The sequence below is a fragment of the Ovis aries genome, chromosome 7, assembly GCF_016772045.2.
Source record: "Ovis aries strain OAR_USU_Benz2616 breed Rambouillet chromosome 7, ARS-UI_Ramb_v3.0, whole genome shotgun sequence".
Lineage (NCBI taxonomy): Eukaryota > Metazoa > Chordata > Mammalia > Artiodactyla > Bovidae > Ovis > Ovis aries.
This window is the reverse complement of record NC_056060.1, coordinates 51,544,013-51,557,291: the sequence shown is the minus strand read 5'-3', so window position 1 is coordinate 51,557,291 and position 13,279 is coordinate 51,544,013. Positions and strand designations below refer to the sequence as shown.

Below are 13,279 nucleotides of genomic sequence, written 5' to 3'. Positions count from 1 at the left end.
GTTGCCATTTCCTTCTCCAGAGGATCTTCCCAACCCAGGGATCAAACCCAAGTCTCCCACATTGCAGGCAGATGCTTTACCGTCTGAGCCACCAGGGAAGTTACTCGACTTGATAAAAGACTAGTAAATGCTTATTTCTAATATCATAATTAATGATAAAAGAGGAAACATTTTCCTTCCAAAGACTGAAAACAAAGCAAGGATATCTGTTTTCATTGCTTCTACTCAATACTGTACTCAAGAACCTAGCCAGTGTAATAACAGAAGAAAAAAAAAAAAGCATATGAACTGGATAGGAAAGAAAAAACTGTTCTTATTCATGGATGACAATTATATTCACTAAAAAATTTCAAAATATCTACAAAAAACCTCATAGAATTAATAAGTGGGTTTAGTAGGTTCATAGGATATCATGCTAATATATAAAAATATATGCAGCTAAAAATTGAAAGTTGAAATATAAATAACAATATCATTTTCAAAAACATAAAATACTTAAAAAGAAATCCAACAAAATTTGTGCAAGATTTGTATCCTGAAAACTGCAATATACTCATGAGAGAAAAATTTTTTAATGTAAATAAACAGAAAGAAAACCATATTGATGGAGCTAAAGATTTAATATTGTTAAGATGGCAATTTTCCCAAACAAGTATACAGATGTAATGCACTCTCAATCAAAATCCCAGCCTTTTTGTAGAAAATAACAAACTAACTCTAGTCAAGGCTATGGTTTTCCAGTAGTCATGTATGGATGTGAGAGTTGGACTGTGAAGAAGGCTGAGCACCAAAGAATTGATGCGTTTGAACTGTGGTGTTGGAGAAGACTCTTGAGAGTCCCTTGGACTGCAAGAAGATTCAACCAGTCCATTCTGAAGGAGATCAGCCCCGGGATTTCTTTGGAAGGAATGATGCTAAAGCTGAAACTCCAGTACTTTGGCCACCTCATGCGAAGAGCTGACTCATTGGAAAAGACTCTGATGTTGGGAGGGATTGGGGGCAGGAGGAGAAGGGGATGACAGAGGATGAGATGGCTGGATGGCATCACTGACTCGATGGCCATGAGTTTGAGTGAACTCTGGGAGTTGGTGATGGACAGGGAGGCCTGGCGTGCTGCGATTCATGGGGTCGCAAAGAGTTGGACACGACTGAGCGACTGAACTGAACTGAACTGAACTCTAAATTATATACAGAAAAGCTAAGCATCCAGAATAATCATATGAAATTTTTATTTTTTCTTCTAAAGTTCTTTAAAATAGGCATGACTGGGACATGCCTATTTAAACTCTTTAAGCAAGAGTTTAAAACAAAGAGGCTGGATCATAGATTCTACAGACATTAAAAGAATAAAAAGAGAACACTATGAACGCCATTATCCCAACAAATTCGGCAACAGAGATAAATAAGACAAGTTTCTTAAAATACACACTGTATCAAAATATACACAAAGAAAGGTAGAAAATCTAATAGGTCCACATCTAATAAACACACTAAATTGATTACAAAAAGCCTTCCCTCAAAGAAAACTCCAAGGCCAGATAATTTCAATGATGAAAACACCAAAGTTATTAATATACAAATGTTTTCCAGAAAAGAGAGGAGAGAATAATATTCATCTCATTTTATGAGGCCAAGTATTATGGGTCTAGTTGTGTCCCTAGAAAATTAATATGTTGCAGTCCCAACCCTCAGTACCTCAGAATATAACCATATTTGGAAACAAGGGCTGTATAGAAGTGATTAAGTTAAAGTGATACTGTTAGTGTAAGGCTCTCGTTTAATATGACTGTTGCCCCAAAAGAAGAGGGAGCAGCACCAGGGGCAAGAATCTGCAGGAGAAAAGACCATCTGACGACACTATGTGAAGGCAGCCATCTGCAAGCCAAGGAGAGAGGCCTCGGGAGAAATTAAACCTGCTCACCACTTGATTTTAGACTTCTAGCCTTCAGAACTCTGAAAAATGAAATTTCTGTTGTTTAAGATACCCAGTCTGTGGTTTTTTTGTTATGGCAGTCTTAGCAAACAAATACACCAACAAAAGCATAATACCAAGACCTGACAAAGATGGTATAAAAAGCTGCAGACTAAAATCTTTCATGGATATAAAGGCAAAATTCTTAAGAAAACACGAACTAGTCAAGTCAATAGTATATAAAAAGAATAAAGCTTCAAATTAGAACACAGTGTTCTAAATGCAAGACCAGAAACTGAAAATCTTGGAGGAAGACACAGGCAGACACTCTTTGACATAAATCACAGCAAGATCCTTTATGACCCACCTCCTAGAGTAATGGAAATAAAAACAAAAATAAACAAATGGGACCTCATTAAGCCTAAAAGCTTTTCTACAACAAAGGAAACTACAAGCAAGGGGAAAATAAAACCCTCAGAATGGGAGAAAATAATAGCAAATGAAACAACTGACAAAGGATTTACTTCCAAAATATACAAGCAGCTCAATACCAGAAAACAATCCAATCAAAAAGTGGGTAGAAGACCTAAACAGACATTTCTCCAAAGAAAACACACAGACGGCTAATAAACACATGAAAAGATGCTTAACATCACTCATTATTAGAGAAATTCAAATCAAAACTACACTCTTCTCATACTATCTCTTCTCTACTCTCATGCCTCTTCTCTACTATCATCTCATACCAGTCACAATGGCCACCATCAAAAAGTCTACAAACAATAAATGCTGAAGAGGGCGTGGAGAAAAGGAAACCCTCTTGTACTGGTGGTGGGAGTACAAACTGATGCAGCCACTATGGACAACATAGTGGTTCACACAGCCAGTATGGCGATTTCTTAAAACACTAGGAATAAAACTATCATATAACCCAGCAATTCCACTACTGGGCAAATATCCTGAGGAAACCATAATTGAGAAAGACACATGTACGTCAATGTTCACTGCAGCACTTTTTAACAATAGCTAAGACAAGGAAGTAACCTAGATCTCCACGGACAGCTGAATGGATAAAGAAGCTGTGGCACATATGCACAACGGAATATTATTCAGCCATAAAAAGGAATGCATTTGAGTCAGTTCTGATGAGGTGGATGAACCTAGAGTCTATTACACAGAGTGAAGTAAGTCAGAAAGAGAAAGACAAATATCGTATATAAACACATATACATGGAATCTAGAAAGATGGTACTGATGGTCCTACACACGGACATAAAGAACAGACTTTTGGACACAGTGGGGAAGGAGATGGGGGATGATTTGTGAGAATAGCATTGAAAAATATACATTACCATATGTAAAATAGATGGCCAATGGGGAATTTGCTATGTGATGTAGGGAACCTAAAGCCAGTGCTTTGTGACAGCCTAGAAGGATGGGTTCTCAAGGCAAGAATACTGAAGTGGTTTGCCATTCCCTTCTCCAGTGGACCACATTCTGTCAGACCTCTCCATCATAACCCACCTGTCTTGGGTGGCCCCACATGGCATGGCTTAGTTTCATCGAAAAGGCAAGAGAGTTCCAGAGAAACATCTATTTCTGCTTCACTGACTATGCCAAAACCTTTGACTGTGTGGATCACAATAAACTGTGGAACATTCTGAAAGAGATGGGAATACCAGATCACCTGAACTGCCTCTTGAGAAACCTATATACAGGTCGGGAAGCAACAGTTAGAACTGGACATGGAACAACAGACTGGTTCCAAATAGGAAAAGGAGTACGTCAAGGCTGTATATTGTCAACCTGCTTATTCAACTTCTATGCAGAGTACATCATGGGAAATGCTGCGCTGGAAGAAGCACAAGCTGGAATCAAGATTGCCGGGAGAAATATCAACAACCTCAGATATGCAGATGATACCACCCTTATGGCAGAAAGTGAAGAGGAACTCAAAAGCCTCTTGATGAAAGCGAAAGAGGAGAGTGAAAAAGTTGGCTTAAAGCTCAACATTCAGAAAACGAATATCATGGCATCTGGTCCCATCACTTCATGGGAAATAGCTGGGGAAACAGTGGAAACAGTGTCAGACTTTATTTTCTGAGGCACCAAAATCACTGTAGATGGTGACTGCAGCCATGAAATTAAAAGACGCTTACTCCTTGGAAGGAAAGTTATGACAAACCTAGATAGCATATTCAAAAGCAGAGACATTGCTTTGCCAACAAAGGTCTGTCTAGTCGAGGCTATGGTTTTTCCAGTAGTCATGTATGGATGTGAGAGTTGGACTCTGAAGAAAGCTGAGTGCCAAAGAATTGATGCTTTTGAACTGTGGTATTGGAGAAGACTTTTGAGAGTCCCTTGGACTGTAATGAGATCCAACCAGTCCATCCTAAAGGAGATCAGTCCTGAGTGTTCACTGGAAGGACTGATGCTAAAGCTGAAACTCCAATACTTTGGCCACCTCATGTGAAGAGTTGACTCATTGGAAAAGACTCTGATGATGGGAGGGATTGAGGGCAGGAGGAGAAGGGGACAACAGAGGATAAGATGGCTGGATGGCATCACTGACTCGATGGACATGAGTCTGAGTGATCTTCGGGAGTTGGTGATGGACAGGGAGGCCTGGCGTGCTGCAATTCATGGGGTCGCAAAGAGTTGGACACGACTGAGTGACTGAACTGAACTGAACTGAACTGAGAAGGATGGGATAGGGAGGGAAGTGAGGGGAAGGTTCAGTAGGAGGGGGACATATGTGTGCCTGGGGTCAGTTCATGTTGGTGTATGGCAGAGGCCATCACAATATTGTGGAATACTTGTTGTCTAATTAAAAATAAAACAAAAATTAAAAAAAAGAATAAAGCTTTAAGACTAAGTAGGATTGATCCCAGTAATGCAAGATTAGTTTACGATTTTAAAATCAATTGTTCATTCACTACAGTAACAGACAAAAGGAGGAAACCTATATGATTATTTCAATAGACACAGAAAAAGCATTTGACAAAATTCAACATTTATTCCTAACATAAACTTCCAGCAAACCAAAAATAGCACGGAACTTCCCCAGATGAATATATGGCATCTATAGCATAACTAATGGTGAAAGATAGGATTGTTTCCTTTACAATGGGAACAAGGCAAATATACCATTATAACTACTTCTATTCAACATTGTACTAGAGGTCCCAGTCATTGTAAGAAGGAAAGAAAAGGAAATCAATTGTGTTAAGATGAAAAAGAGAAGTGAATTTTCTCTATTTGCAAATTAAGTAATTATTAATGTTAAAAAATCACAAGGAATCTATTAATAGAAAACAGTAACTAGAACCCCTAAGTAAGTTTAGTAAGGTCACAGGATACAGGTTCATATAAAAGAATCTGCTAAAAGCAAACATTAAACATATATCTTTATATACTAACAGCAAACTTGGAAAATTAAATTTTAAAAGCCATTCCACTTTACAATAGCACCAAAAAAATATGAGTAAGTCTAACAAAAGATCTTTATATTGGAAACTGCAAAACATAGTTAAAAGAAATTAAAGTATATCTAAATAAACGAGAGCACTACAATGTTCCTTCAACATTGTTAATGTAACAAGTCTCCCCAAATTGTAGTACTGGGGAAAGGATACACATATAGATCAATGACACTGAATGCAAAGTCAGAAACAGATGACATGTGTGTGTGCATACGTGTGTATATATATATAGAGAGAGAAGTATTTTGACAAAAGTGCCAAGTTAATTCAGTGGAGAAAGGGAGAAAGAATACTTTCCAATAAGTAGTATTGTAACAACTGGATATTGGGTATCCCTATTTTTTTAAAAAAAGGCAAGGGGGCTATCAACCCTGAAGTCACACCTTATGCCAAAACTAACTCAAAATGGATCACAGTGCTATATGTAAAACCTAAAACCATAAAACTTACAGGAAAGAATATCATGGAAAATATTTGTATCCTTGGATTTGGCAAAGATATTTAAAGAAACATAAAGATATGACTCTAAGGAAAAACAGTCATGCCAATGTACCAGCAGTTGTAACCATCATTGCTTTTTCACCATCAACAAAAATATCAATGCACTGAAAAAGGCAAATAAATAAAATGCTAAATTGTTATGAAAACAATTTTGACTCATGGACTCCCCTGAATACTCTCAGATAACCCCTCTAGGAATTCTCAGATCACACTTTGAGAATAGTTGTTTTGCAATAATTAAAAAGAATGAACTCTGATGTATGCAACAATGGATGCATCATAGAGATATACTGTTGATCAAAAGAAGCCTGGAACAAAAGAGAACATATCATGTAATTCCACTTACATAACTTCCAAAAACAAGCTATGCTACTTCTCAGAATATGAAGTCAGAATAATGGTTAACTCTGGGGAGGTTGATGATGGGAAGGGCATCATGTATATTTTTATTTAGGTGGTGGTCTGTGTATGTTGGGCTCCCCAGGTGGCACTAGTGGTAAGGAACCTGCCTGCCAATGCAGGAGATGTAAGAACTGCAGGTTCAATCCCTGGGTTGGATAGATCCCCTGGAGGAGGGCATGGCAACCCACTCCAATATTCCTGCCTGGAGAATCCCATGGACAGAGAAGCCTGGAGAGCTACAGTCCATGGGGTCACAGAGAGTCGGACATGACTGAAGCGACTTAGCATGCACCCACTGTGTATGTTCCTGTATGGATGTTATACCTCAATAAAAATATAAAAAGCAATATAAACAAGTTCTTTTTTCAACAGTTTTATGTGTTCCCCCCTTGAACTTATATTTCAATTCTACTTCCTTACAGAATATTATCCTAATGAAACATATTGCTATATTTCAAAGTCTTTTATTAAACATCCTCTAATATTTTTATGTGATATATCTAGGCACATTCTCAAGCAAGTCAGCCTTAGGGAAGAATTCATAATGAAGCTAAGAATCTGGAAATTCTAGGTTGAAGATAATGGGTTATAACATTCACTTGGTATTTCATACCTGAATTGTTAAGTACATTTTTATCTGTGTATGTCATTTTACTAGAAGGTTAGTTCCTTAAAGGCAGGCAGGGATGTATCTTGAGTCTTTATAGCAAGGGACCTGGCATGCAGCAGGTCATGGATCACTGGTTCATTTTCTCATTCACTCATGCAACAAAGATTTCTTTATCATTTATGTGTAATATACTTGCTAGACTCTGGCTGCATAATGATGTGTAGATATAGGGCTCAGTATATTCCTGTTGATAACTGATAATTATCAGCTATATTTCAGAAAGAGGATAATTCTCTTTTCTTCTGAACAAGTGCAGGAACACTACAAGTCTGATTAACCCTGTTGTAAAAATGGGGACAGCAAGACACAGAAATTAATTAACTGCCTCACTTAGGGTCACGCACTTTGTCATGAGTCGAGTGAGGATTAAAACCCTTACAGGTTTTTTCTTGGACTTGAGGTGCTATGGGAATTCATTCAGATTGACTGGAGTTCATATTTCATTTAAATGCTCTCATTTCACTTCTCTGACTCATATTTCAGGCCCTGCCATCTGAATCAGTTGACTTCCATTTCAGACACTGTCAAGATAAATTAGACACTGAGGGCCCATGACACCATCTGAAGCAGAAGTGCTTTTAGTAGAAAATATATAACAAGTTTACTTTCAATATAGTGTAGCATTTTTTTTGAGAACCTTTTTTTTTTTACTATAAATAGAGTGGGAATAACAAACCTGAGTGAATTTTGAAAGCATTAATTTTTTTTTTTAATTTTACTATACAGCCTCAGGCAAGCGTAGCCAAAGAAAGGTAGGTAACAGTAAATTCTGTCTCTCACAATGCATCTACAAACCATTCTGCTGAATAAGATCTAGCAGGTTCCTGACTAGGAGCAAAGATAGGGTATAACAATTCTGATGAGACATAAACTTGTATCAGATACAGCCTCCATTTTTGCTGTAATCATTCATCCATAGCCTGGCCTGTTCAGCTGACAAGGTGTGTTATTAATAAAGCCTACTGTACCACAAGTGCCTTGCCCTACATGGTGTTATTACTGTTAGAAACTGTAATTGTCTGAAACAATGGCCTCTGTGAAAAGATATGGTATGTTCTGAGCTGTGTAAAGATCAAAATAATTAATCAAGATAATTTAGACTACTAATGGTAGCTGTTTGTAAAGGATTAAAACATGGGTTATGCAGCAGAGTTAATAACTCAGCCTTGTTTTTATATTTTACTTCCATTCTGGTTCCTGCAAGATAATGTGGAATTTTATGCCAAGCCTCATTGGAGAAAGAAAGTTCCCCCAACAAAATGTAAACCCATTGTAGGCGGGTAACTCTGACTATTCACGAGTGTTTCCCCAGCACATAACACAATACTTGCAAGAGAATCAACACTGAATGTTTGTTCAATGAAAAAAATGAATGAATTTGAGTACAGAAAAGAAACAGAACAAGTTTTAGGTTCGAACCATTATCAGAGTTCCTCCAGGTTGTGGCTTGGAAAAATAGAGTGGGACCCAGTTTCTAGGAGATTGGTACTCATGGGGAGGGAAAGGCTGAAATGGAAGCAGTCTGAAATCAAATAGCTGAGGATACCATGTGGCACTCACTCATTGCTGAGCCAGACAGAAAAGTTCTGGGTACAGGATCCTGCTAGGAAAGAAAAACCTTGCCCATGTTCCTTACCTCTCCACCCTCACCTGATAGGATTTAGACAAGTTCTTGCATCTTTGAATCTGGATTCTCTGAAGACAACAGAAGGGGCTTCGGATCTCCTCTAATTCCCACTAGTGGAGTGCTAGGTGCAACAGCCTACAAGAGACAGCTTGTGGTTTAGGGACCACTGCAAGGGGCTAGGACAAGAGCAAGGTCTTAAGACAGGTAGACAGACAGAGGGCCAAGTCCTAATAATGGAGGTGGGTTACCTCTTCGTTGCACTAGCAAGGATAGAATATGAAGGAAGATTTTAAAATTTAGAAGTCATAAAGGAGAGTAGATACACAAATATTTTGAAGTAGAGAAAAAGAAAAATGAAAGAAACTTTTGAGATCTAAGCCACAACCAATTTTCTCAATTTTTTTGGCAAAATTTGATAACGATTATACCCTCCTGCTCATGGAAGGTAATTTCTCATGCCGGGGTGTGGGGTGGATTATGTTCAGCATCATTCTTTCCACAAATAATTAGTTTACAATGTGTGTTTGACTTAACTCTGTGCAGTGGGACTCAGTTCTACTAGAGAACTTTAGAAAGAGTTAACCTTACTTTATCATGAACGAGACATGTTGGAAAGAAGTGGGAGACAACATCCTTGTTTGCTGGATGCCCTTGACTGCATTTGAAGCCAAGAACTGCTAAAGCTATGATGGTGCCTTGAAAGGAGATGGCAGGAGAAACTATCATCGTCTGAAGACCCCAGACTAGAAAGAAATCTACTTGGGTCCAGTGACATATCTGAAAGTGAAAATCACTCAATTGTGTCCGACTCTGTGACCCCCATGGACTCTACAGTCCATGGAATTCTCCAGGTCAGAATACTGAAGTGGGTTAGCCTGTCCCTTCTCCAGGGGGTCTCCCCAACTCAGGGATCCAACCCAGGTCCCCCGCACTGCAGGTAGATTCTTTACCTGTTGAGTCACAAGAGAAGCCCAAGAACACTGGAGTAGTAGCCTATCCCATCTCCAGTGGATCTTCCTAACCTAGGAATCGAACCAGGGTTCCTGCATTGCAGGCAGATTCTTTACCAACTAGCTGTGGGGGAAGCCCAGCGACATACTTGAGTTACTCAATTAACAAATAAATGAACCTTCTTATTTCATAGGATAATAAATAAATTCCTTATTTTTCGAAAGTCACCTCTAGTCTGGTTTTCTGTGCTTGCACTTTTGCTGATACCTTGACTTTTCTAGTAAAGGTGAGAGTGTGCATTATGAATGAGAAATGTAGGACTTGAAAAATTTGAAAGCTACTTCAGCTTTTACCCATAGACTCCATCTTTTTCCCCTTCCCCACTCTTCGTGGACTCAGACAAGGGCCAGGAGACACAGGACTGGATGCAAAGGGACCTCTCTCTTCTCAAGACTTAGTCTCTGTTTTTGGCTCAAGCTCACTGGGTTTGACTCTTTCCCTGAGGACATGTTCTGTCTCAGGAAGCTCTTCATTCACGCCAGTAAACAGGCTTCTGGCGACTTGCCCCATAGTTCCACAGATATATCCAGATATGTCTGAACCCCAAGCCACAGCTTAGGCTCAAGTGGGGAGCTCCAAACACAGTACTATTCTGTACCAAACTCTAACAATGTTTTGTGGCTCTGGAGCAGAAATTACAAAATAAAAATGGTCAAGATTAATGATGGGAACTGGCACAGGCACGGGGTAAGATCTGGAAGGCAGGATTTAGCACAGACTCTTGAACACAGGTTTGAACTGCATAGATCCACTTATACATGGTTTGGGTTGGTTTTTTATTTTTCAATATATGTACATAACTCTTATGCGGACCACACAGCACTAAGCTTACAACTCCGCATCTAGAGTTAGTGTCAGTATATGTGTAATTAAATTTAACTTAAATGACCAGGAGGTCGGCTTAAGATCAAATGGTTTCCTTTTACAGACTCTTCCTTCCAGTGTGGTCCTTCAAGCAGGACCACTACCTTCCCCCTCCAAAACGAAACCTTCAATGTTTTCACCTCCTTATCCAAGTTAATTTTTAAACTTTGAGATTGGGAGCAGTAACAATAGTTTTAACTTACCAGGAAGAAAAAAGACACAAAGAGATGATGTGACTTGGCTACGGTCCCAGAGGGCATCGTGGCAGCGTTAGGATGGTCTCTAAGTCCCTGGAGGCTCTTAAGTCATTGTTCTGATGTCCCTGTAGGTAATTGTTTTGACAGTAATTTCCCTGGTTCTCTCTCACTAGTCCGCTAATCACGCATGTCAATCACATCCATGAACGCCATGGGCCTAGGGTCAGCCGCCATCTCAAGAGGATGTAATTCAAAAGAGAAAACAAGGCACCACACAGCACCGTCTCCTTCCAGCGAGTAAATCAGTTGTGGCCTCATTGGTATGACAATTGTGTGCAGGAGATGCTGTTTCTCCCCATCCCCCAACCCCCTGGAGGGAGAGGATGTATCAAGTGTTCTGACCACAACTAAGAATCAATGAGAAATCCAACGAGAACGTTCTCTGAGTAGAGTATACTCAAGGATATGGGAAGAGTTCTCCACCCAATCTCTAAAGCATCAAGTGGGCTGTCCTCTTTCTTCCTCCTCAACCAGTCTTTGTAGCTTTACTCAGAGTCTTTTAAGCGAGCCTGAGGGTGGTGGAGGCTTAGCTTGAACCTTGACACAGATGCTAATTACGCTTCTACAGCCCATCGGCCATCCTTCCTCATTTCACTTTCACTTTGGAGAACAGTACTGACTGGCCCAGAAAGCAGTGTCCGGGCCCAGACTTGGAGAAGGGCCCAGGAGCCGCGCGCGTGCGGCCGGGAGGGCGGGGCGGGCAGGGGAGAGGGCGCGGGGAAGAGAGTGTTCATGAGAGGCGTGGGTTCTGGAACGTGCGTGTGCGCGGCCCCCCGAGCACCGCCCGCGCGGCGCCGATTGGCCGGGGGAGCGCGTCGGGGGAAACCTTTGGCTAATCTCCTGCCACTCAGCCGGGTCGACGTCGGCGCCGGGCCGCAGAGCCCCGCGCGGAAGAACAAATAGTCCCGGCGGCGGTGCCGCGCGCCCCTCCAAGGTTCTGCTGGCCCCGCCCGGAGCTGCCGGGGCCCAGAGGCCCGCGCGGCGGGGGAGGGGCGCCCTCCAAGGCCCATCGACCCCCGCCCCCTCTTCGCCATCGGACCGGTGGATTGCGCTCCCTCGGGAAAAGTAATTGGATTCCGGGCTCCCTCCAGCCGGGATCGGCGGAAATCAGAGGCTGAGGCTGAGCCTGAGGTGGGAGGGGCGGGTGGGTAGAAGCCGCCGGGGAGGGAAAGTTGCTGAAAGCACCACTTTGCCTTGAAGTGTCGGCGTTCCTGGTTCTGTGCAGGCCGCGCCAGAAAGCTGAGTGGTAACGAAGCATCAGTGAAGATTGTCCACCCCCGCCCCGTCCGCTTTTCCGCCTGGCATGGGACTCCCGCCCTCTCCAAGAGATCATCGTTCTGAAATTCACCTGGTTGCCGATCCCTGGGAAGAGAAACTATTTTGGAAGCTTTGAGAATTTCAGCCACCACCACCACTTCGAGTTTCTCTCAGAGCTCTCCTTGGAGCTGAGATGATGAAAAAACCCTATCCAGTCTGGGACTGGAGATATGTCTTCTTAACGCAGTAACTCTGGAGAAAGCAACATTCTTACCAGAATCCTCTGGGAAAGAATATCTTAAGCCCTCGCTTTAGCAGTCGTAAACTTCCCTAATTCCCTTTCCCTTGCGGAGGTGGAGCAAAAGTGCGAACTTTAAGCAGAATTTTTGGCTGAAATGATAGGAATGTTCTAGGAATTTGAGAGAGTAGCGCAGCCCTCTTGTGATTTTTCCCCCATCTCATTTTACTGCATTTCATTCATTCGCTCATCATCAAACCATCTTTCACTGGGGTTTTTCTATGTGCCAGACTCTTTGTACTTACCAAGGATACATCAGTGAATAAAACAAGTACCTGCGCGTGGGAATCTTATTATAGTTCCTCCAGTGGGGAGACAGACTATATTTACAAACACAGATATACAATATAATGTCATGTAGCGATCAGTGCTGTGAAGACAAAGGACTGAGAAGGATGCAGGCGAAAGTAGTGAGTTTATAATTTAGCGATGTTGATCTAGAAGGACCTCTTTGATGAAGTCATGTTTAAATAGTGCCCTGAATGAAATGAGGGAGAAATCCAAGCAAAAATCTTGGGGAAGAATTTTCCACGCGAGACAAGGGCAAGTGCAGAAATGCAGAGGCAGGACAGTGAGTGAGTTTGAGTTACTAGTGTGAATACTGTGCAGAGAGCAGAAAGAACAGTTGGAGATGGTATTTCTGACTTCCTTCCAGCTCTGCATCAATCACATGCCAGAATAATCACTCTAAATCTTTACTTTTGGCATATCTCTTCATGCTTCAATAATTTCATGGCTGTATTTTTCTAGTACATTAAATTTACTGTTCTGACTGATTTTTTCTGTCCCCGTTTAGTTCCCTCTTATGCTATAAACCACTCCTCAATCTTACCCCTTTAATTTTAGATGGATCTGCCCCTCAAGTATATTCATACTCACTTATTCCTTTGTTTTGGGTTGGCCAAAGAGATCTTACGGAAAAACACAAGTGGACTTTTTATTAATTAATACAACTTGGTATTAATTCAGTAAGGATCTGTGGTTGCAAGTGACAACCA

The 13,279-nt window shown here is 41.0% G+C and overlaps 1 long non-coding RNA gene across 1 annotated transcript; it reads left to right on the top strand.

Moving 5' to 3' along the window:
- The first annotated feature begins 11,623 nt into the window (after positions 1–11,623).
- On the top strand, positions 11,624–13,058 carry LOC121819977 (uncharacterized). The gene is made up of 2 exons (XR_006060387.2): positions 11,624–11,857; positions 11,952–13,058. It is a non-coding gene; the product is annotated as an uncharacterized LOC121819977 (long non-coding RNA).
- Positions 13,059–13,279: the final 221 nt, after the last annotated feature.